Source organism: Uranotaenia lowii, chromosome 2, assembly GCF_029784155.1.
Source record: "Uranotaenia lowii strain MFRU-FL chromosome 2, ASM2978415v1, whole genome shotgun sequence".
Lineage (NCBI taxonomy): Eukaryota > Metazoa > Arthropoda > Insecta > Diptera > Culicidae > Uranotaenia > Uranotaenia lowii.
Window position 1 is genome coordinate 342,336,258 of NC_073692.1, and position 25,569 is coordinate 342,361,826.

The 25,569-nt window shown below is 32.6% G+C and overlaps 1 protein-coding gene across 1 annotated transcript in view; it reads left to right on the top strand.

The window, feature by feature from the left end:
• The first annotated feature begins 1,119 nt into the window (after nt 1-1,119).
• The window catches only part of LOC129748868 (uncharacterized), a 505,296-nt gene continuing 480,846 nt past the window's right edge, over nt 1,120-25,569 (top strand). Inside the window, exon 1 of the mRNA XM_055743635.1 lies at nt 1,120-3,177. The gene's annotated coding sequence lies outside the window, so the exon portion shown is untranslated. The remainder of the gene's footprint in view (nt 3,178-25,569) is intronic.

Consider the following 25,569-nt stretch of genomic DNA (forward strand, 5'->3'; position numbering starts at 1 on the left):
AGAGCACAAACAGAAAACACTGCAAACCAGCGAGATTGATCGTCTCTCTATTTTGATTTTGAACTAAGCAAGCAGCAGTCTGCAAACAAGGTTCGTCGCTTGCTGTTTTTTTCTCCTTATCATACGTTCAAGAGAGCTTTCTGGGTGGAATCCCCAAGTCAGGGGTGTTTTGTTTCATTTTCCAACTGTCCCAGCGTTCGCCGAACAAAAGCCGGTTGGCGCATTTTCAAACGTAAACAGTGGCAAAGCTTCTCTCTGGTTCTCTCTGTAAATTTTTGGAGAATGAAAATATGCTGAAAGTGCTGAATGAAGAGAGTAAAGCTGTTTTTCGTAATTATGTCTCAAGAATCATAAGTTAGTTCAAAAATCAGTTGGTACATCCAGAACGAAAGACTTGATATAGAGTGTCCGGAATCTGGATTATGAATGCATTCCAATAAAACAATTTAATTTGTATTCTCAATGCAAGTTCCGCATTTAAATTTTATGGTTTGTAGGATATTTAAGCTTGATTTTAAACATTTTTTAAACGTTAAAAATTGGAACTAATTTTTGTTTCAATAGATTGAGTTCGATTGTTGAAAAAAAAAACTTATACTTTTTTAGTTTCGTTAAAAACCAAGATCAGTTTAAGTTTCAGTTTCAAATTGGAGCAGACCCTTTCATTCAGCAAAGCTCTCGGATGCTGCAAAGCTAAAGCTCATGAAAACAGATAATATTAAAGGACTGAAGCCGCAGAAAAACAGCTGCTCTTTACTTAAGCCTGCAAAAGTAAACAACCCGCATCGTCGTTTGCGCACAGCCTCTCCGAAAGAGCGAGAGCCACAAAAAGCTGAGAGTTGACCTGTGAGGCGCGCATCGTTCGCGTGCAGCGGACTCAAATCACAGAGGCGAGCGAGGGCGCGCGCGCGCCCACAGCCGGCTAAAAAGCCACACGAAAAAAAAATGCTCCACAAACAAGCAGGGGATGCTGCTGCCTCGCAATGACTCCACGACATCTTCGCGTGAGAGGCTGTTTTTTTTTCTTTGCAGCCCGTCTGAAGATCTGCGACCGACTGCGGGTTCGCGACTGAACCCGGGAACGCTATGATGGTCAGTCTCCATCGGTATCCGTCCTGTGTCAGAATGGTTGTCGCCGTGACTCCTTGCGGATGCTGAGCGTTTGCTGTTTCTCCTCTTGGTTTTTGAGTTTGGAGCTGCGAGTGTTCCTTGTTTGTTTGTTTGTTTGTTAGCTCGCAGCGAAAGGTTCCTGGACGTGAGTGCGTTTCGGGGTTCGTCGCTTAGCGCGTAATTGCTGTACGTAGTGTGTATTGAAGTCTCTGTTCCGGATTTCGGTTTGGATGGAGCGCTGAGGCACGGAGTTGAGTTCCTACATTTGTTTTTAGATGATTTTGGTTGTTATTTAAAATTCGGATTCCTTTTGGGGGTCGTAAAAGTCGTAAGGTGCGAGTTTATGGATTCCAGGTGTTGTATGCCGAATTAGTGGCGCGCCAAGTAAATGTTCGCTGGGAAAATGTAGGTTAACAATGCGAGTGGAAAAAAGCCATAAAGATCAGAAACGTGATAAACTTCTGGTGCGATTGAGTTCGGATGTCTGAGAATTGTAGGAGCTTAGTGTGGTGTGATAGTGGAGCCGAAAAATCGGTGCCCCGGAATCTTACAGAGAGAGTAGAAAAAAAAAACAACAGTGGTGGAGACAGGCCCCGATGATTTATAACCGGTCGTTTGCCACCGAGCGATCCACGCGAGCTACAACAGAAAGGTGCGAAAAAAGGGCAAATCTTGATAGCTAGGGTCTCTTCCAGGGGATTCCAGGAGAGCGAGTCCCAAGAAAAATGTGATGTAGATGCATTGATTCCGATAAAGTTCATGCAAAACAGAACAACCTAAAAATAAATCGGTTCATTGGTTTGTGGCCGCCCGAGGTGAATCTGCAACTTGACTTGAAGAGGAAGGAAATCGTGAAAAGAACGGTGCTCGAGTTCGAGAATTATACAATTGGCCAAGGCTGCAACTGGGCTGGGTGTTGCTGTACATGTCCAAGTCCTCGGGGCAATGTTCTGGCAGAAAAAAAGACACGACCTGGCACAACATTGCGCGCCGCTTAGTTAGCACACTCCATGGACCAGAACTTTGCACTGCAGAAATCCAAAACGAGAAGTCCACGAACCGATAACGAGACTAAGGTGCTTCAGATGAGAGGAAAAAAGGCAATAAGCAAAAGGAAACAAAGCTAAAGAAGAAGAGGGACACGACATTCAGAACCCTAGCAGGACTGAAGGCAGACCACGGCGAGATAAGAAAATAAATATAAAAAAAGCCAAGCAAACCATTGGTGAAGGGGCTGAACTCAGAAAGTGCAACTTGGAAATGCGAAGAGAAGAAAAACAAAAAAAAACTTAAACTAAAAGAAGTGCCCAAGATAAACAAATCCAACAGTTATCGCGAAAACGGCTTTTGAAATTTAAAGCAAAAGCAAACGCAACCCGGGAAGAGAGCAACAAACTGTAGGAGACCAACGAAATAAGAACAGAAACAGCGTGTCCAAGTCCCCGGTGAGAAACGAAGCCAAGGTGCAACCGATACAAAATAAACAAGCGAAACACACGGAAAAATGCATATATGAAATAAAAGGTGAAAAAAGTTAACAGAAAAGAAGAAAAACAAAAACGATACCATCGGACCTTATGGTGTCCCATTGCATGTGTCCCTCCTCGTGTGAGAGTGTTGAAATTGAAGTTGAAAACGTTATTTTTGTTCAGTGACCTCGCGTGTTTCAACGAAAAGTTTTACCCCTGAAAGTATACTAGCCAATTTAAGTTTAATCAAGCATCATCAAGCAATCGACAAGTTTAGTGACTAATCGCACTCACCAATCCTCGGTCCGACTTCTCAACTGACTGATGGTATTGACTAAGGTGCAAGTTACTCCACAACTTCAGCAGTTAGTTAGTTAGTTCTAATAAGCGATTTACGACAACTTACAGTTTATGGTTTTACTGCTGCTGATGATTTTATGAGTTGTTTTTGTGCGTTCGTTCAGCTGGTGCTGTAGGAATTTCCTCGTCGTCGGTGAAAAAAGCTACCAACATCCATCGGCTTGCGGTTTCCAGTTACATACCGGCGTTTTCTGACGGATCTCCTTCTGGCGCGGTGCAGTTTGTTTGGAATTGAAAGGTGAGAAACCGCACCATTTCCGTCGTTAAGACCGCGAGGGAAAAGCTAATGCTAATTTAACTTAAACTGTTGGGTGCTGTTGCTTTAGGGATGGTTTCTGGAATTTGACGGTTAATCGTTGCAGTGCTCTTGTTTCGTATGAGGAAAATAGCTGAAAAATGGACGTGGATATAGTATTTCTTGAATAGATAACATGTTTTCTATTTCTACTTGAAAACAGTGCAGATATGCCGAAACTAAAAAAAAAAAAATAAGAAAATTATGTTTTTAAACTGAGAGAAAATTCTTTACCTTTGAATTGTGGTGTAAACCTTGAATAGCATCACGATATTTTTGAAATTGAAATTTGATTTTGATTGATAGTCAATTTCTTAGCAAGTCTGAAACTGAGATTCATATTTAAACTTTTAAAATGGAACCATCCAAAATCTGATGCAGTTTTTTATATTTATCATAGTTATCAAGCCAAACAAGTTAAGCGGATATTGTCTCCTACGTGACACTTAAGGTTTTTTAGCAATAACTTCAAAAATATATATATCTGCAAATATTCGTTCCTCTACTTATTTGAAGAGAATCTATCATTATGATCACTGAACTTTATTAGAAAAAAAATTTACAACTTATTCATGTGGTAATACAAATAATTTTCTGTTAGCGTTCACTCATTCCCGTAAGTGTTGTCTCTGACGGGACGCTATGATTTTTTTCCCCAAAATTGTCACCAATGGCACAAAAACTTAGCAAAATGACTAAAATCACTTGCACAGGTATTGTGAGTAAGGTTGCCAAAATCACAGAAAAATCTATAATTTCACAGAAGTTTGAGCGAATTTTCATCACTGATTCTGTGTTAAAGAACACAGAACTTTGATTCACAGATTTTTCATATTTTTTAAATTTAGTACGTACACATTCTCAAAATTGAAATTTTCATGTCACCATGATTTTTTTTATTTCTTATTTTATTTAGGATAAACTTCATAGAATTGCTAGAAACGCAGAAACACAGATTTTTTTTCTGGCAACCTTGGATGAAAGTAGGGGAACATGCCCTATTATGCGCCACCTAAGCGAATCGCTGATTTTCTATGTATTCCACGTACAAATTGTGTTAAAAATGGATGCAATCGTTGAAGAAAATTGTTTTCTACAAATGCCTATGATTTTTTATTACTCAAATTGCTATAGTTGCTTCAAAAACTTGATTTTTAAAAACCTTATTCAAAGCCACAGAACAAAACTGTATTGCAAATACGCGCCGCCGTGTATTCAATACGCGCCTAGCAGCCGAACACACCCGAAAGCAGCCGAAGACCGAAAACACACCAATACTTACAGACACTTTGACTGAAAAGAAAATCAAAATGGACTAATCAAAATTAAAAAAAAAAATAAAAATTGATTTTTTGGGCTGAATTAACGCTTAAAATAAGGTTTTAGACTTTTTGTTCATTTTCAATGAAATTTGGCCTTTTTGAAAAATTAATGCTATTTTCAGCCTACTACGATTGGCGCGTTATAACGAGCGCATGGGCCGTGATAAAACATACCCATAAAAAGCATACCATAGCGAGTTCGGTATAATTTTTTAGCATTAAATCGTAGTTTAGATTCTCCTCTAACGATGTGTCAGAAAATATTGTCTTATTCGTTTTTCTCTGCTTGGTGACACCTTATTGAAAGTGTTTTAAAATTTAGATCGAAATGAAAAAAAACCTAAATTGTGAAATTATCACGACATAGGAGCATTTTAAGATAAAATTCATACTTGCCATGACCAATCACAGCATTTAGAACAAATTGGTAATATTTTATAGGCTTAAAATGCTTCAGATTCTTCAAAACAAGGGTGGCGCGTATTAGCCACATGGGGCGTTATATGAACTTTTCCCCTACGGGTTTTTTTAATACTGAACATTCCGTGGAGCATTTAATAAAAGTTTTTTTTTTGGCAAACCAGAATGAAACATTTGTTTCAAAAATTCTAGAGAAAAATTGTCTATGACCGGACAGCAAAATTCATAGTTTCTCAGAAGAACGAAATATTTTTTTTTCTGAATCTTTATCTTCTTTTAAGCATTTGAGGGTGAAATAAAGATAGAAAATTGGAAGTTTCAAGTTGAAATCGTGTTGAATTTTAATTATTTTCTTGTCTAGTCATAGAAAAGTTGCATTTTTTTTAAAATATATTTAATATTTCGTTTTAACGTTCGTTTTGCAACCTTATTTCGTCAATAATTGAAAAGCTACTAACCAATCTTGGCGATCCTCTCCGACCTATTTGGCAAAAGATGTCGATGCATATTACCTTTACCTTCAAAGATTGGATCACCATATTTCAAACACCATACTCGGCTGCTTTTATCTTTATTTCCATGGTGTTAAAATATTAAAGGGTGATTTGGTCAAGGGAAAACGCGTGTAAATCGTTGAAATCGTTTATTTAAAAAATCTAATTAAATTTCTTTTTCAAGTTAAATTAGTATAAAATTCAGGAAAAATATTCAGTTAGGCTTCCGCTTTTCCAAATCCGAATTGCCGGGTCTTACGCTCAACCCCTGCCATCAGATTTTGTACAGTCACCTTGTCCACCTTCTTCGCCACAGAGAGCCAGTTTGCCTTGAACTGCTGCTTGTCCTTAGCAGTTATTTTGGTCTTCTTTAGGTTCCGCTTGACAATAGCCCAGTATTTCTCAATTGGGCGGAGCTCTGGCGTGTTGGGAGGGTTCTTGTCCTTGGGAACCACTTGCACGTTGTTGGCGGCGTACCACTCCATGGCCTTTTTACCGTAATGGCAAGATGCCAAATCCGGCCAAAACAGTACGGAATAACCGTGTTTCTTCAGGAAAGGCAGCAGACGTTTATTCAAATTCGAATTTCTTGGTTGACAGTCCCGGAAGCTATGAAAATGCTGCTTTTCAAGCCACAGATACAGATGGCTTGCCAAACCAGATATTTCTTCGCGAACTTTGACAGTTTCATGTGCTTGAAAATATCTGCTACCTTTCCCCTTCCTTTTGCCGTACAAAACTCCTATCCCGGAAGCTGCTTGTAGTCGGCTTTGACGTTGGTTTCGTCGTCCATTACCATACCGGCATTTTGGAGCAACATTCTACACACACACCTTCAAAATGAGGGGTGACAAGTTCTCCCCATAGCTTTATAAATATTTTGATCTTGTTTTTTTAAGAAAAAGCTTAGCAAAATCTGTCAATGCAATACAATTTTGAATATTTAAATTTTTTTTTATTAAATTCATCATTAAAGTTTAAACAAAGTGATTCCAATGATAAATAAACTGCTTTGATATGTTATATATCCAAATGTTAAATAAGACAGTTGGAGTTTCCTAAGAAAATTAAGTTTTAAGAATTTGATTGTGAGTTTTAATAATGTATTAATTTAAACATTGATTATTAGTTTCTCAAAGCATGATTGATCCTTTGTTCAGAAAAATCATTACATATTCTTTAGGCTCCTTCTGACTTATTTTTTTCAATTGAATTTCAATAGATTATCAAATGTTTAATATACAAATTCGAATTAGGCGGATCAAATGCTCTATATATCTATATAATCTATATGAAGGTTTCACGCAATGCAAGGTTCTATTTGGTTTTAAAAATTCCCATTACCGGTTGCAGAATAAAAACAGTGTAATTGGTCAAGAACTTAAAAATGATCGAATATATAATGTCACTAGCTGACCCAGACTTTGCTACTCCTTGTTAAATTATTTCAATTTTTTTTAAATTTTAAAGTGTTTAAAGTTTAAATTTTGACATAATTGAAAAGCAACCTTTTAAGAATACGAGCTGCATCTCAAGTTCAAAATTGCAGTTATAAAATTTTCTGAAAGAACTTTTCTCATTTATGCAAAATTATATAATTAACTTGTATATAAACCTCCTCCGCTCTCTTGTCAAATAAGTATCGGGTTTTAAATTGAACAATTGTTTGTGACTTAACAATGTCACATCCATATTGCTTCATAATTATGCGAGAAAATATGTTCTTCCTCATCCCTTTCGTTTTTTTCTGAAATTGGTGAGAGATTTCCAATAAACATAGAAACATTCATGGTATATATTCCCAAAAAACCTCCCCAGCTAAATTTAGTTAGGGGAAAGGTTTCCTAAATGGGCCTATCGGGTTAAATGACCCTACGGCTGTTTGGCGAAATGGCTGACTAGACAGCTTATCTGACCAATGCATTTTGAGGGTGATACGCTTAGAACATAAGGCAAGAAAGAATTTTATGAATTTGTAAACTCAAAAAAATTTTAAAAATCATACAAAGTTTTGATACATTTTGATGTAATATTTCGACTTTTAAAAATTATACGTAAAGAAGTTTAAATCAAAAACTAGGATGGTTTTCGTTTCTTACTCAAATGAACTTAAGAAATTAAACATATTTCAGCTTTTGTGGACGTTTAATAATGATTATTTAGTGGAATAATAGAGTGTTTTTGTATGCCCCCATCATGTTTGTAAAATGCCTCCATCCTAAAATAACAGGTTAAATAGAATAAACAAATTATTTTTATCACTCAACCTTCAAATCTAAGTTCTGAATGACATCTTAAGAAAGAATTGGAGATCTAAAGACAGATTTGATAAAGTTTTTCTCATGGATGAACTGCCTCCATAGTATGGCAACCCTAACTTTTGTTTTATTCCACAAAATTATAATATACAAAGATTTTTATAAAACTTCAGCATTGTCGTACGGAAATTATAACTTTCTAGCAGTTTCAATGAAATTATACGGAAATATTGCCCAAAAAACAGAAATTTTGTTCAAACATAAATAGGCGCATTTAGCCCGCACGGTTCGAGGTTCGGCATTTTAGACAACACTTACAATAAAATCGTTTTCTTGGAAACAGAAGAAAATTTTAACATAAAAATTACTGCATTGTATAGAAAACAGATGCCTGCACACGTGTATATAGTTTTTGAACACATATTTGACGTGATATTTGATTAAATCAGTGTTCTGCTTAATAGGCGCATATAGCCCGCTCCTCCCCTATATTTGCTCCATAATTCATCATAATCAAAAATTTGCACAAACAACTTGTTAGCCTATTTTCTTCTTTCTCATCTTACCAGGAAAGAGGGATTTTAAATAGCCTACACCGATTTCTGATATTAGTTTATTTTAGACTAGTGTTATATTTTTTGCATTATGAAAAACCATATTGAAAAGTACCTAAAACTGGGGTTATTTTATCACCGGGGCTATCATGACCAACATGAAATTTTTCGCCGTAATCATCAATAGCGAAGTCTAAAGTTGAAATATCTAAAAACTGTTTTCTTCGATTGCAAGCCTGTAAATTGAGTTTCAAATAGGCCATATTTGGTTTGTTTTTGAAAATCGTTTTTTTTTTTCTTGATTAGACTTTCAGCCTCGGGCTGGTTTGTCTTGCTGAAAATTGTTTTTTGAATATCCTTAAATATCTTTTTGTCACAGGTTTACATATAAACCCCTCTCTTGATGGAATCAAAGCTTTTAGAAGAAAATGAATTGGTTTATGTTCAAGTTATTCGCTGTTTTCTATGTATAATTTAAATATTTTTTGTGCCATAATTTTGTGATATATTTTTGAAATTTGAAAAATATGGACATTTCTCAAGAGTAATCCAGTATGTGGTAAATGGTTAGAAACTCCTATCAAATCATAATCAAATAGTTCTTGGTTTTTGTGAAAAAATCTTGACTTTTTCTGATTTTACCAGAAATTCTGTGATGGTTTTTTGTGGTGTTAACAGCATATATTTCTTTGAAAAGTCATGAAGAAATAAGTCTTTTTTCACATTTTACTTAGTAAAAATCAGTTGACATTACCGATCTAAACATGTTTTCCTTAAAACAAAATCGGAATTAAAAAAATTATGATGACATAACATTTATAATTTTGGAAATACGTACAAAATTGAAAGAAAATCTGTACAACCTGTGAAAGTTTCTAAATTTCTGTATTGTGTGATAAGAAAATTTCTCAAAATTCTGTGAAATTACAGATTTTTCTGTGATTTCGGCAACCTTACTAGGGAATTGAATCAAGATAAAATTTTATTTTTTTTTGTCAAAATTATTAACCCTCATTCGCATTAGGGTGTCATTTTGACACCATTGCAAGTTTGAAGGCTTGTAACTTTTTTCCGAAGCTTCAAAATACAAAAATTTCTTCGGGGACCCTAAATGAATTCAAAAATTCTTCAATACTCATCTTTACTTTTTTTTATGGGCGAACCCTGAAAGCCTGGACAAAAAAACTACCTTTTCCGACTTTTGGTGTCATTTTGACACCACAAAAGTAAAATCTATTTAAGTCGTTTGAATTATTATGAACTTCATATAAAACTTACATCAAAAGAAACCTTGTAATGTCAGTAAAATATGTTTAGAACATTATATACAGCTAAAGTTACAAGTTTTCTCGTTATTCAGCATGAAAGAAAAAAAATCCGAAAAAACATGCCTCATGAAAACTGCTGTAGTTCATATATTACACGTCCAAAAAAATATTTGCCTTATGTATATGAAAGCTGAAGTTAATGCCTACATCATGAAGACAAGAAATATTTTTTAAATATTTTTTTAAATGAAATGGTCACAAAAAGTTCAAAAAGTGGTCTAAAAAACCTACTTTTAATTCGATTGCTAGTAAATACTGTTTGAGCGATGGTATAGTTTTAGAAAAAATATTACAACAAACTTTATTGAAATTCTAACATTTTGCTGTCTTTAGATTATTGATGCAACAAAAATTAAAATTACTGGAATTTTTCAAAGTTCACTACTTTGCGCAATTTTTTACCAAATTAAAATTTCATCTGTTTATGTGGTCCACCGTCAGGTTGTACCCGGATTTTCAGTGCTTTTACTTTATTTGGACCAATCTAAAGTATATTCATTGGAAAGCTAATTTAATCTACATTCTAGTGAGGTGCAACAAATCACGCTGTGAGATTTCACAAAAATATGAAAATTATAAACGTAAAATCATTCCTGAATTTCTAGAACTACAAGCACCGCGTCCAGCAAAACGTGTTTGTTTGCTCTCCGAGTAGGTACGGTGGGTGGTGATTCGGGCAGAGAGCGAAGTAGACAGACGAAGAAATGCACGACACGCATCGTTATTTCCTCTGTCGGCTTCGCTCTCTGCCCGAATCACCACCCACCGTACCTACTCGGAGAGCAAACAAACACGTTTTGCTGGACGCGGTAGTACCTACATTGAATTGCAAAGGGGTAAGAAAATACTTTTTGTATTCCTGAGCTTAACCTTTCAAAGCTTTTCAGGTCAATATGACCTGAAGCGAAAATTTCAATCATCATAATCATCATTCCAATATACTCAAGAACTGAGATTTCATAGAGACGAAGTATGTTCTATGAAAATGATAGGGGAAAGGTTTCCTAAATGGGCCTATCGGGTTAAATGACCCTACGGCCGTTTGACGAAATGGCTGACAAGACAACAAATCTAATCAATGCATTTTGAGGGTAATACGCTTTGAACATAAGGCAAGAAAGAATTTTATGAATACCCTTGCTCAAAAAAATTTAAAAATTCATACAAGGTTTTGATACCTTTTGATGTAATATTTTGACTTTTAAAAATTATACGTAAAGAAGCTCAACACAAAAATTAGGACGGGTTTTGTTTCTTATTCAAAGGAACTCAAAAAATAAAACATATTTCAGCTTTTGTGGAGGTTTAATAATGATTATATAGTGGAATAATAGAGTGTTTTTGGATGCCCCCATCATGTTTGTAAAATGCCTCCATCCTAAAATAACAGGTTAAATAGAATAAATAAATGATTTTTATCATTGAAACTTCAAATCTAAGCTCTGATTAACATCTTAAGAGTAAATTGAAATCTCAAAACAGATTTGATAAAGTTTTTCTTATGGGTAAACTTCCTCCATAGTATGGAAACCCGAACTGTTGTTTAATTCCATAAAATTATAATAGACATAGATTTTTTATAAAATTTCAGCTTTGTCGTACGGAAGTAATCACTTTCTAGCAGTTTCAATGAAATTGTATGGGAATATTGCCCAAAAAACAGGAATTTCATTCAAAACATAAATAGGCGCAATTAGCCCGCACGGTTTGAGGATCGGCATTTTAGACAACAATTATAATAAAATCGTTTTCTCGAAAACGGAAGGAAATTTTAACACAAAAATTTCTCCAACGTATAGAAAACAGATGCCTGCACACGTGGATATAGTTTTTTAATACATATTCGATGTTATATTTGATTAAATCAGTATTCTGCTTAGTAGGCGCATATAGCCCGCTTCTCCCCTAATCAAATTCACGAAACTAAAACATTAATTTGAGTTTTGAAAATTGGTTTACTAATGAATGAGATACAGCTAAGCAAAGTAAAAGTTGGATGTCGTTATTGTAAGTAAGATTTTTTTTTTTTCAATATAACATTTAAATATAAAAATTTGTCACAAATTTTTCATATTTTAAAAATGAAATTGTTTTTTAGGACACTCCCATTAAGAATCAATTTATGATAACCCGCCTTTTTTTTAAATATTGAAAAACAAGAATAAATTACCTTAACAATGAATCTAAGATCAATCGGTCAACATCTGCTACCAGGGGATCGCCAACAACCTATAGGTAAATTTTCCCCGAAGCCGATATTTTGCGAACAGCTTTTGAGGGTTAACTGTGAATTCTGTTCGAATATCTGCACCTTCTTATCAGTCTTTAACAACAATTTTGCTTAATATAACGGAAATTCCTTAACTTGTATGATTTAAATCTGATTGATTGATTGAATTGCGTTTATTTGGGAGGGTGCCGTGCGCTTAGCGATTGAATATGTTTTTTTTCTCAATATTTCTAGTTTAATTACAGATTTAAAATTTGTTTATTTCCCCTGACCTCATGCTGAATTTCACTTTTTAGCTGTGACTTAAAAAATCTAAAACTTTGAACATAATAATGTACGATAATTTTCGGATTGCATTAATGATCCAGAATTTTTGTTTTGGGTTTTGAGTTTAAAATATTTTTATTTAAACTAAAAAATTACCAGTTCACACCTTAAATACATTTAAAAAAATTGAAAGCAACCTATTTCTCATAAAAATTTTCAAAATTTTTTTCCAATTCTTTTCTGCATCAGTGGTTTTGCTTGATATTTTTTAAATTTAACATATCAGAACGTACCTATCCTGGACGGGTTTTTTTTAGAAAACCTGGCAAAACCCGGGCAATTCATTTCAAACTAAACAAAAAAATATTTCAAATTTTCAATTATTTGTTACGAATTGGACAAAAGCTAGCATGCAATAAACTTGCATGCAATCAACATGTACAAAATTGAAAAACAGAATTTTGATTCAAGATCGAAAATTTGAAAAAAAAATCGAATTCAGTAAGGTGATACAATTTCCATCTTCTACCGTTTCACTTTCGCTCTTTCAGCTGTTTGAATTTTATAGAACTTATAAAAATCTCAATAAAATACCAAAAACTCTACTTTTCCTTCTTCCGGATTTTCGGAGAAATTGAAGAAGAAGGGAGTAAAAAGAAGAATTTGATATTTGTTCCAGCCCAATTTCATTTTTCATTTTGAATTGACAATTTTCAGTGTTTGTAACACAAAAAAACATTTTGTTCAATTTAATAATTTTTTCTTTATATATTGATGAAATGGAAAATTGAAGCATGGAATGATAAAAACGTGCAGTGAAAATTTAAGCTTCTGATAAATGGTACCTTTTGTGGACCCATTTCCAAACAGTCGAAAATGTGTTAATTCATGCCGGAAAAAATCTATTGTTATTGTGTTCAGTTTATTTGAAAAAAAAAATGATCATCAGTCTTATGTAATACCCCAGCAAACATTTAAGAGGGTAGGAACAATAGGAACAACATTGAATAAACTGCTATCCGATTCAACTATTTTTGGGCAAATATTGTCGTAAATGAATGACAGAAAATCACTCAATACCAACTTGTTTACGATGGTTATTGAAAATGTCTTAATATTCGATTTGGATTATCATTTCTATTGCGATTTCATGTTAGCTGGGACCTTGCTGTTCTTGAATCAAAGTGAGTTAGGACTTCGTGCGTAAATTTCTAAATTCATTTAACTTTTTAACGTTCTATCAACATCTCATCTTTATTTATTCACCTTTTCCTTCATCAAGATTTGCAAAACTTTTTAACTTGGGATTCGTTAAGAAATTCACTAAGGTAGAACATTTTCAATCCTTACATCAATTAACGATATAAAAGTTTTTCACAAAAGCATAAAGCACCATTTCCAACTTTTTAAATTTCATTAAAAAGACACTTTTCAACATTTTTCACAGCACAATATTATTAATAAAAACTTAAGTTAATGTAAGAGCAAATTTTGTATGATGTTTTGTTATTTAAAGAAACATATTGAATATTTTTTGGAACTGAAACTCTTACGCTTAAGAGAAACATGAGCATAGCTCAAGAGTTGCTTCATGAAATATCCGACTTTACTCCGCATTTTCTTCATTGAATTGTATACCAGATTCTTTCCAGATTTGATGGATTTTCGAGATAAATACTTTGTGCGTTTTAATTTGTTTAATAGAACTTTTCACAGTACCAAAGGTGTTCGAAAACAAATTAAAAGCAAGGTTATTTAGAACACATTTTAAGAATTGATTTATTTTTATTGGAATTGTAAGAAAATTTAAAAGTTCAATTATTATTTAAAAAACTACGGTAGTTCTAAAGTCCATCGTATACCACACGCACCTTAGTTATAACTATTTCGCCTCATAGTCAAATGTCGACGATTTTGGAATCAGTCAAATTAGGTTTCCCGTATTATTTGTATCTCCAAAATATGTACATTATTCAATTCTTTATAATTCAAGACAGTCAGGTTTGAAGGACTGTGAACTTGATATTTTACGTCAAAATGTCCAAAAATAACTATTTTTTAGTGTGAGATAGCCAATGAAAATGGATACATCATTTAAAAGAACCCAAAAGCACCAAGAATGGCCTCAGTAGAACTAATTCAAAGTTACACAAATACCTAATTCATGTGTTTGTATACTAGACTGCTGCAAAAAATGACTTTTTGCTCCCATATATTTTTTCGATGCCTTTTGAGTTACCAAACATCAATGTAAAGTTTTAGATGATTTGGTTGATTCCTGAGCTAGCGCAACGTGTTTTTTATGAAAATTTGTATGGAAGAAGCAAATCACCCAGAAAATTCAAATAAGCTTCCAATAAATTTGGTCTTTGACTTTAGATTTGACTATTCTTGAGCTTAATTTTTTGCTATCATAACCAACAGCTAATCATTTAATAAGAAAAGCATAAATAAAAAATCTAAATTCATTGAAAAGTATTTAAAAAGAGCAGACTTGGTTTGCAAAGAAGTTTTTTGAGATTTTTAATTCTCTTCCTACGGTTTCACAGCTCTCGAATAAGCAGTCAAAAAGTGTAATATATAAAAAAAAAGAATTTTTAAAACAACCTTTTTTTACAAGGTAGGTTTGAGCTCTGTTCACATGAATTGTACTGAAAGAATCAAGGAATGTTGTGCAGACAAATCTATATTTTTTGGAACTTTTAGTACATTTCTGGCGATTTTTTAAATAAAAAATTTTCTTTTCCCATACAAATTTCCGTACAAAATTAAAACACGCTGCGCTAATTCCGGGATGGATGGATCGCTTCCAAAATTTGTATTGCTTTTTCTGGCAGCAAAATAAACCAAAAAAAGATTTTAAAATTTTAGAATGAGATATTTTCACACAAAGCTTGCAACGGTCTATTGTATATTCTATAGTTGATGTGGAATATGTTACGATTCTCTACCATTTTGAAGAACTATTTGACAAATTTCAGTTGATACGCCACTACTTTTTGTACTTTGAGTTACAAGGATGAAGAAATATTCTTGTTTATTCATCAATGATCATGAGAAATTATTTAAGAGATTTACTTTACCTATTGTATGCCATTGTCAATTTATATTGAATGTTTCGATTAAGGCTATGATCATTTAGTATCCGGACAGTTACAAACGTGTGTATTTTAAAAATTATTCATTTGATCGAAAAACTTTCTATGGAAGAAATTAAGGTGTTAATATGACATTTAATGTAAAAATATTTAAAAAAATATTTATCAATGATTTCAAGAAATACTCTAACTTTTTCATAAAATCTCTTTTTTATCTTTGCACACTTTTTTCAGTCATGTATTGATTTATTTTTTTACCACAGAAGCAAAACCTTTGCAAAATCATGCTATTTTACACAAACTCACCTGGAAAAAGCAATTGGAATCTGGTTGGAACCTTTTCATGACTAGGCATCTCGAAGAATTTGATCTCTTAAATCCGGTTTTAACATATTTTTTTTTGTCCATCAGAACACATCTGTCATATTGCGTAAAAAACCGGATGCAATTACAATCTTTGGAACTGATCATTATTAGTTATTTACTTGGTGTCTACTAGTCAGGCAACACTTTTTTCCAGCCGGAAATGAATTTTTTGCATTATTTAAGGACTCTGCATTCAGTTATCCCCAATAACTATAGACTTTTTACCATATTTAAGATCAAGGGTTCCACTAAGATGCTTGGTTTGAACTTCGTGAGCATCCTAGAGTGGCTCCTTATACTTCTTAACCATTTGTTGCGAAAAAAAAAAATCAGAAAAAATCAACAGTTCATGAGCTTTCAAGTCAACAATGAAGAATTTTCGAGGCGCAAAATGCGTAAAAGAAGCAAATTTGTGCAAAATTATTTTTACTATGTCTTTTTGCGTCGTAAATATCTCAAACACGCGTTAACTTAAAAATCTATCAAAAATAGGCAAGATAGTCCTTTTCATAACCAACACAACGCTACTAAAGTTTTGCATGTCCGAGCTCTTTTAACGTAGATATCATCAAAATAAAGTGCCCGGATACTAAATGATCATAGCCTTAATAGATTAAGCTCATGTTAATTGAATTTCTGTATAATAAAGGTTTTGAAAGTTCCTTTTTGGTTCGAAACCCATCCGTGATAGAATTTAAAACCAAATTATCCTACGTGAAATCCAAAACAAAAATAACTCCATTTATAAGCCTTTAACTTATTTGCTCATGGATATAAAAAGTTGTGGTCTTGGACAAATTTTTAACATAAAATTACTTCAAAGAATAAATATACTGTCACATTAAAAAATCATAACTGTTCTTGGAAGTGACCCCAGTTAATCCCCTTTCCTTTCCTATAATAAGTTGAATTGACAGTTGAGTAGCCGCGACGATTACGGCCCCCCTCTTACTAACCCAAAGTTAGGAAAAATACTCCCGGCACATAAAAACTTTATAAGTAAAATGCCTTAATAAAACCTTTTGTAAATAAAAAAAAATAAAAAATCATGTTCCCTTTTTGACATTTTAACTTTAAACAATCAAACGTCACTTTAAGATTCTGCAATAAATCATAAATTTTCAATCTAAGCCAAACCTAAACTCTTCAGGCACTGGAACTTGAGAATTCTAAAAATGACCCTAAATCGACTAATCAAGTTGAAGTATCCAAGTATAACATATTCGTCGCTCCAATGAAAAGTCACCCGAACTTTTTTAAATTTATTTTGGTAAACCGTCCTCAATCATCTTCTGGGATGGCTTTCTCAGTTCTTGAAACAGAGCTAATGTATTTTGGTCGTTCTTTTTTTGCTTTGTAGAATATTCCCCATTCCGTTTCGTGATACATATATTGTGGATTATTTTCGCATCTCGATTACTCCATTCATTTTGCACTCAAGTTTCCTTGTTAGCAATCAGGCCACATAAGGGGTACGAAATAAAAACAAGAAAGTACTGTTATTTGCAAAAGTTAGTCGGTCGCTCAGTCAGTCGATGAGATCAGTTGTATTATGGTTTTTCGGCCAAAAGTAAAGTAAGTTGCTCTAGCTTCAAATCCTGTTCGCTTATCCCAGTCGATGTGTTTTCAATTGGATGCTTGAAAAAGTTGGATAACTCGTTCTTATCTGAAATTTAAATGGGAATGACAATCAAACTTTAAGTTTATTAGGCATTCCGATAGAGGTCCCTACTCATCGTGGGTGCTAGTCTTTTCCGGTAATTGAACTAATTTGTAATTATAAGATGAATATCAAATCAACAATCACATTTCCTATGGACCGTATAAACCCTTAAACTGGTACAAAACTCTCATTAAAAATAAAAAAACCTTCAAATTTCCAACCGTGAGTTAACAAGGCAAATTTCCGAAACCCTACGGGGAGGGCACACCTTGGAAAAACTACTCCATATTGTGATGTAACCTGGTGTTGAACTTTTAATGATCTCCATTCCCAATCACATGAACCTGATCGTGAGGAAATAAAAAGCCATATTGAAACGGGCATGAAGTTCAAATTTGAACTCTAAACAACAAGTATACGACTATACCTAAACCATCAGAAAACAACGCCAGAAAAAAGGGAACCAATTTCCAATTTATATGCTCTGAATTTCCCTCCCAGCAAGGGGGCGGCAGCATAGGCAAACATATCTCGAGCGTCTGCCAATTATTGGCACCACGATCATAAGTCGAGGCAACAGGAACCAGCAGCAGATGACAACCGAAATAGGAAAGTGGCAGAAATCATAACGAACATGGGAACAAAAATTGGAAGCCAAATGCTTGGGTACTGGTTCATGTGAAAAGAAAAAATGGCACCCAAGGGGAGCATATTCCTAGTGCTAAAGATCAGCATCATCTTTTCTTCCGTTTAGTGCCAAACTTGGTGTTACTATTGTTGGCAAATTCGAAAGTGAGCTGGGAAACAAACTGACTTTGAAAGAGTATGAGCCAATAATGAATTTTCTAATCTTAAAAAGGGAAAACATTGCAACAAAATGATGATCTCAACATTAGATTTATCTTTGAGCAATGGTATTTTTTAACCCATTCGAGACGGAGGACTTTTCACGACTTTCGAACTTATAGTTCTTTACTCTTAGATAGATTGTATGTCGTTTGACTTTCATCAAAACTATTTCTCAATTAATTTTGCCTAACATTTGCGGATTCCATGGGAGTAAGAATATTATTTTTACGAGCAATAGTAAACTCACAATGAACGATTGTTCTGACAAAGGCACAAAAATTCCATTGCACACACGGTGTGCAATCGGTCTCGAATGGGTTAAACAGTTTATTATTAGAATTCTGAGTTTCAAATTCCGATGTCGTTAACATCCTGTGATAGTTAATTGATTTATCGGCCTCATCGAAGGAAAGTGATGAACTTATAGCTAGAACATCTAAAGATTATCAAACTTTATAGAAGAATTGAAAGCAAGAAGGAATGAAAAATGTTGAAAATAAGCGAGAAAAATTATTTTAAAAGAATTAACATCACATCATCAATTTTTCGTTCCGCACTGGCCAACTACTGCATAAAAATGTGTATTAGGCCAAATTAAACTTAAGTCAGTTAATAAACAAAGATGATTTTTTCGAAATTTTCAGGATTTCTTACTAAAATAACTATTGAACAACTCCATTCTTGAGACATTAAGTGAAGAAGACATTTTTTTGAAAAAGAGAAAAAAGGATCATTATAAGAGGATGGTAACAGTGGAGTTTTCGCTTTGAAAAACTTTCATATACCCAAGGGCCAGCCATGTCTAGGTACAGTTCAACTTTCCGAATAAAAGTACAAAAGGATTTAAAAAGATATTTATTTTACTTATCCAAATCCAAAAATGATGGGATATATAAGAATCAAAGCTATTGAGTTTTAGAAAAACCAAGAAACCTGACGATCAATTTAAAATTTATAATTGAAAACTGAAAATATCAATGCAAACGAATAATTTTGAAAAGAAAAACTACTGATTAAAGTTTGAATATTTCATGTCAAAAAAATTAAAAGATCAACTGAAAAATTATCATTTTGGAAGAATTTTTTTTATAAATTTTGTTCTAAACAAATTCACCTGAAAAAAAACTGTATCATTTTCAATTGCAGTTTCTACCAGAGCTCATATTTTCAATATTAATAGTCTTTTGAATATTGATTTTGTCTTTTAATTTGGGAATAATCATAAACATTTAAGTTTAGGTTCACCGAATTCTTTCAGTTTGTATCTGGGCCGGACAAATCCAGGCAATTTTATATAAAAACTGGCAAATATGTTGAATTTTAAAATTCGGGATATATCCGGGCAAATTTTAACAAAATCCAAAAAATTACTCAACAAAAATCAAGAAAAAAAAATAAAAAAATGTCATCAAAAATTCATCGACAGATTTCAAATCTAATTTAAGCTTTCCGAAAAATATAATGATATTTGTTATAAAACTTTGTCAAAAAATTTTATTTTTTAGGCATTATTTAAAAAAATTACAACACAATTTTTTTTGTTTGAGTTGCCGAATAAAACGAATAAATCCGAGTATATTTCAGTAACATTCAGGAAACCAGTCCGGATCGAACTGTACCCAAATTTTGTATTGAATATTTGGGTAAACCCAGATACAACAAAGAAATCCGGTTACCTAAATTTAAGTTGTTAACTGAAAAGATCCTGTAATAACCTTAGGAGCGGGTAGTTTGGAGGCTAACTCCATCTTAAAACTCATATTTCCTAAAATAAATTTTGGGCACGACTCAAATGATTCAAAAGTAACAATCTCGACTCAGGACTTAAACTAAACCCTCGAAATCTTTTCTTTGATACACAATTTTAAAACAGTTTTCAATAAACTGCTCATTTGGTGATAGAAATATAGACCCAATCATCGAAATTGAATAAGACTAGACTTATCTTGACTGATTGCTCAGATTTTATCCGATTTTTCCCACTTTTGTGTTGCATAACTAAACTGAAGCTTTAATTTATTATTTATACTAATGATTTTAGAAAAAAAATTTGTTCAGTGTTTTCTGGATAATTTTTATTGAATTATAGCCAAATTTGCCTTAATATTGGCCGAATTTGGGAAAAATTTCAAAATTATAGTCTAGGGTTTTGTCTGGTCGGGACAAAACCCTGACTAGAATTTTGGTTCTGCATGTCAAACTTAAATTAGATGCAATAACCATAATCGAAACTCACCATTTCCAATTATGAAAAGAAAACATTCTAAATTGCACATAATATTTCAAATTTGGATTTGAAATTTAAACCTATAATTATTATTTAGTTTTGAAATGAAATTAGTTGTAAAAAATGAAATGGTAAAAATTAAAAAACAAAAGATTCGTTGAAACATAATTCTAAGGAATTATTATCTGGAATGCAGATTAAAAAATTGTCTTCAAATTAGGAAGTCAGTTTTTGAAATCAGATTAAAAATGAGAGATTAATATTTGGGATGAAGTATAACAATTCAGTTTCAGCAAGAAAATATGCTGTTTCAAAAAAAAAATATAACAATATAAGAACTTCATTGAGGAATCAATTTACAGCAGATCGTATATTCATTATTTTGATTCTTGGTTCTTAAATGAAATTTTCTTTTTTCTGAGATTCAATTTGGCAACACAAATCAGAAGAAACCACAATATAAAATAAAATTTGCATTTATTTTGAAAATTTCGTTCAATGATCATTCTAGATAATAACCACAAAAAGTTATTTATAGGATTCAAATTGAGGCCCTTTGAGTCAAAGGGGTATGAGTGCATAAAAGCTTATTTCGAGAAAACACGCTTTAAAACTTTTGCTTTGCGCAATTTTCCAAATATTTTTCGCATAACTTTAATTTTCTGTTAAACGTTAAAGTATGAAAAATGAATTCTAAAGATGTAAAGAAATCATCAAAGAATTGTTTAACATAATTAACTCTAAATTGAATATACCCTCCAATTATGGGCCCAAATTATGAACTTTATTTATAATGTAACTTTTTGTTGGTTGAAAAGCTTCAGTTGGAAATATATTTGATTGGTTTGTTGTTTAACACTTTCTATTTTGCTGACCCTTCAAGGACAAAGTTTCAAAATAAGATTTTAAATTTCATTCGAGTTTACAAGAGTAGATATTAAGTCAGTTTTGACGCGCAAAGTTTATCTCTTACTTTTATTTCTAAAAACAAATTTGATACATTTTCACCAATGCTTAAAATGGTGATGCGTGCGGTTAAAAATGATAAGCATATGACTTGCTTATTAGATTAATTATAAACATTTTTTTTCCTTCAAAATGACGCCATCATTATCTCTTTTTGATATTTCTTAAATTTCAAAATAAAAAATTATAACTTCTAGGGTATATTTCTGAAAGTTGAGAATAGGAATAAATACTTTTAAATAAGAAATAACTAAAACCTGAACAAAAAGATTGAATCTACTTATGGTTTTACACTTTCCTATGTATGCATCGTTCAAGCAAAAGAGTTAGAGGAAAAATTTTGATATCAAAATGCCCCTTCTCCTCCTTTACATCTGGTTCTCCCAACGGCACTGGATCCTGTGCTTTAATCATACAAATCCTCAAGATTTCAGTTTTAGATTTTTTCGGGTTTTATGTAGACATCCATATATATTAACAGAGCATTTCTTACCAAAAACAAGTAGTTGAAAACAAGATAACAATGTAAAATCCTAAGTTATATTCTCTCTTGTATATTTTATGCTTTGTAACATCAAAGTTGAATTCAGATTCTCAATTCATATTCTCCAGTTTCGTTTTGAAATTATTTCTGGGTTTTCAATGATGATTCCAATATTCAATATGAAACATTTCCATTTGTTGCTTCAAATGTCGATTACATATTTTAAACTGTTCCAAGGTTTCATTATTTGATTTTGTGAATTCAGATTTGTTAATAATATTAAAAAAATCACAAGCACACATTTTCTGCTATCATGTTTTTATTCTAACATTAAATTCGATTGAATATTGGTTTCAAAATTTAATCTTTGATCTAAAATTTTTATGTAAGAAATTCGGGTGCGGAAATAAAAAAACTGTTCCATTAAATATTTATTGAAAACAAAAGATCTTGACATGCAAACTGATGTTGCTATTGTTACTATTTTAATTGTTCTCAATTTGCTCTTAGTTTCGTTTTATTTGTTTAATTTGATTAACAATTTAGCTGTAGAAACAGAATTAAAATAACAATTCAAATCCATTTCACTATTACTGGATCTTGTTTCTATGTTTTTGTTTATTTCATTTTGCGGCTTTATGCTAAACTCTTTTTTTTAACAAAATAATTTTTAATGATGAATTATTCAAGTTTTGATTTTCAAATTCAATCTTGAGAAACAGGTTTAAAGCAAATTTTTATCCTCTAATGATTTTATTTGTTTAAAAAAATTACTTTTATCATATACTAGCTGTTCCAGAGTGCTTTGTTACACCTTCTGAAAATTTATAAAATGTGTGAAAAAAATTAAATAAATTTTCTTTATTTTTACAATGGGAGCTGAAACATTAAATTCGAACTTCATTACTAAGAGGATTTGATTCTTTGAAATGATTTTTTTTGCTTTATCTGAAATTGATTAACAATCATTATTTTAAATCAGATATTGAGAACTGCTTTTTTGCCTCTCATCCCTACAATGTGGGAAGGTTCCACGTACTGTCATAGAAACATTATTGTTAATGTCATTTTCATATGACTGCATAAATTTGCTTGCTAAGTTTTCGGGTTAGACATAGGGGAGAGTGGGGTAACGTGGGCCATGGGGAAACGTGGGCCACTTTTAATAGCTTAGATGTGTGTTGAGATAAAAATCTCAAATCAACTGTTATCGTCGTCGCTTTACTTGAGCATATATTTCTATATGTTGTTGACCGAAATACGCATCATATGCTTCTTTTATTTATCAAGCTAAAAAAAGTTAGAAAAATTTACTTCCATAATTAAAATAACACCCGCTTATTTAATTGATGGGGACCTAAAGTGCATAACAAAAATATGCTCATACGCTTACGATCTTAGTTTTGTCATGATCTTTCACATGGAAAAGGAATTTTTGATGAAACCTCAATAAATCACACAAACGTAACCAATTTGCAAATCATAGCTTGTGGGGAATCGTGGGCCATACATCTTGAATCACCTATATTTTTATGTATTCATACACATTCAGAACTTAAAATACGTTTTACCTATTTGCAAAGTTTTCTTATGCCAAATGAAGAGTTATGAAAAATATTGTGTCCATCCTATATAAAAAATTTGCCAAAACGTTCGCGAGCAAGGTTTTGGAATCTATGCGATCATACACAGCTTTCTTTTTGATTTCATCATCTGAAATTGCTTTAAAATAACGAAATGAATTAGGAAATCACAGTTTTGGGTCAACTCATAAACTTTGCATGTTATTTGGTCAATTTGGATTTGGTGGCCCACCATTCCCCACCATTTTTCAAAATCTAAAAAATATTGCTTGTTTTTCAAACAGTCAGAACTTGGGAAAAATAACTTTATAAAAATTAAAAAAAAAAACTTTATGATACCTTGAAAATGTAGAAAACCATACCATCTTTTATTTTCATTTTATCTTTTATAATAAAAAAGTTATGGAACAGTGAAAAAAAGTGGCCCATGATTCCCCACTCTCCCATACCATTTCTTCTTCCCGTTTCTCCTCTGAAATAAGTAGGGGTCTTAAATCTTAAAATAATCTCTCATGTAAAACATGGTTTCTATTGCTTGAATTTTTTTTAAACTATGCGATAAAACTTGTGAAGGAATTCCATCCCCGTCTCTCCATTTTATGGAATCCCTTCTTCAAAAAAAAAAATTCAAAAACATAAGAAACATTCCCCGTACTCAATTACTATTTCTATAAAATTTGGTTCTCATTGATGGATAAGTTCTCAAGTTATGCATAAAATTTTACGGAACTCCTCTTCCCTTCTAAGATCCCCATCCCCTCCCTCCACTGGAAGGGAAAAAGATTTTTTTAATAACCACAGAATCATTTCTCTTATCTTTTTACTCTTTCCTGTAAAACTTGGTTCAATTGATTCGATGAGCTCATGAATTACGCAAAACAAACGTTTGGCACCTCTCTGCTCATTCCTACTCCGTGAGGAATTTCTTGTATCTAAATACTCTTCCCTATTTGTAATCATCTGCTCGACAACCACTCAAGTTATGAAAAAAAATGCATGGGTGTTCCCCTTACTCCTTCTTTTCATTCCAGCGAAAAGGAAAAAGGAACCTTAAACAATCATAGAAAAAAAGTTCACTAAAATACCCTCTGCTATTAAAATTGCGAATAAAAATGAATTATTATTATTATTATTATTATTATTATTAAATTTGAATAACCAGGGTTTGGTTTCAAACATCGTAGAAAAAAACAACTCGTACCTTAATGTCTTTCATTCTGAAATTTTTCAGATAACCATTTGGTGGTTATTTCGAATATATAAAGCAGCAAATCCAGTATATTCGTATAATTTTAGAGGCTATATAGGTACATTAGCACATTTTTCTAATTTGGATTGTATTGAATTACGATTTGCACGATTTGTCATGCGAATCATTTACGACTACCCTGATACTTTTTGGAATATGCTATGATAATTTCTTCATCATATAGATGATTGAGGTTGTTATCTTGAAGGTCTTCGCTCAATTTGCGATTGAAGATATCTTTATATACGACATTTTCCGTAACAATATGGAGAGTTTGACGACTTATTTGGTCGTCTTCTGCGACTTGAGTGCAGGGCTCTCATTTTTCGTTATTCCATCATTTCATGATTGTTGTTTGACGCTAGCTGGAATATATTAATTCAAGGGGATTTGCTCCAAAGACATCAAACCAAAAGCAAATCGTATATTTATATAATTAAAATCTTTTAAATCGTAGAATACAGCATCGATGATCTAAAACTAAATCAACATTTTGAAGCCTCCTTAAATACGATTCCAATCATCGATGTTTCATTACCATAAACGATTTTATTGAACATATTAGTATTTTTTTACAACTACCAGCAAATACGTTTTTCGAAAATCAGTCATGTGCATTATTTTGCATGCGCATACGATACACAAAGGTCGAATTCATATGCACATAATTACGAGTCTCTCTTCCTGTAATAAAATCATGCAATGCATTCAAATACGATAAAGAATATGCATGGGCCGCAAATTGTAGGTGCCGATATACGAAAGTGCGTTTTAATAACATTTATACGATATAATCTGTTAAATAAAAAAAACTTCTCGTTGTCTGGGTTTGTTTCATTTGCTTGATTAGCTAACAAATAATGCATTAAATTTTACGGGAGACCCCTCCCACTTTTTATCTTCCCAATCAAAGAAGGAAATTCCCAAATAATCATAGAAATACTTCAAGTTCCTAAATAACCATCCGTGTCAATTTC